The following is a 424-nucleotide window of genomic DNA, read 5'->3' as shown; positions in this document are numbered from 1 at the left end:
ATCTCTAACAGAGAGCTAAAAAGAATCCTAGAACGGACTGTGATAGCCCGAAGAAAGGATTGGGCAAAAAGCTTGGATGATGCTCTGTGGGCATATAGAACAGCATTCAAGACTCCTATAGGAACCTCTCCATACCAACTGGTGTATGGGAAGGCCTGTCATCTGCCCGTGGAACTGGAACATAAAGCCTACTAGCAACCAGGTTCCTAAACATGGACGCTCAGTTAGCTGGTGAAAAAAGATTGCTCCAACTAAATAAGCTAGAGGAGTTCAGACTCAATGCCTTTGAAAATACAAAAATTTATAAGGAAAAGGCAAAGAAATGGCATGACAAGAAATTGTCATCCAGAGTCTTTGAGCCAGGACAAAAAGTTCTGCTATTCAACTCTAGGCTCAGACTGTTTCCAGGAAAACTCAAATCCCG

At 42.7% G+C, this 424-nt stretch overlaps 1 protein-coding gene across 1 annotated transcript in view; it reads right to left on the bottom strand.

The window, feature by feature from the left end:
- Nucleotides 1-424, bottom strand: part of LOC110278450 (uncharacterized) — an 18,650-nt gene that overhangs the window by 9,326 nt on the left and 8,900 nt on the right. The gene's annotated exons all lie outside the window — the stretch shown is intronic.

Source organism: Arachis duranensis, chromosome 3 (genome assembly GCF_000817695.3).
Source record: "Arachis duranensis cultivar V14167 chromosome 3, aradu.V14167.gnm2.J7QH, whole genome shotgun sequence".
Classification (NCBI taxonomy): Eukaryota; Viridiplantae; Streptophyta; class Magnoliopsida; order Fabales; family Fabaceae; genus Arachis; species Arachis duranensis.
The sequence above is the reverse complement of the archived record's forward strand: the minus strand, read 5'-3'. Positions and strand labels throughout refer to the sequence as shown.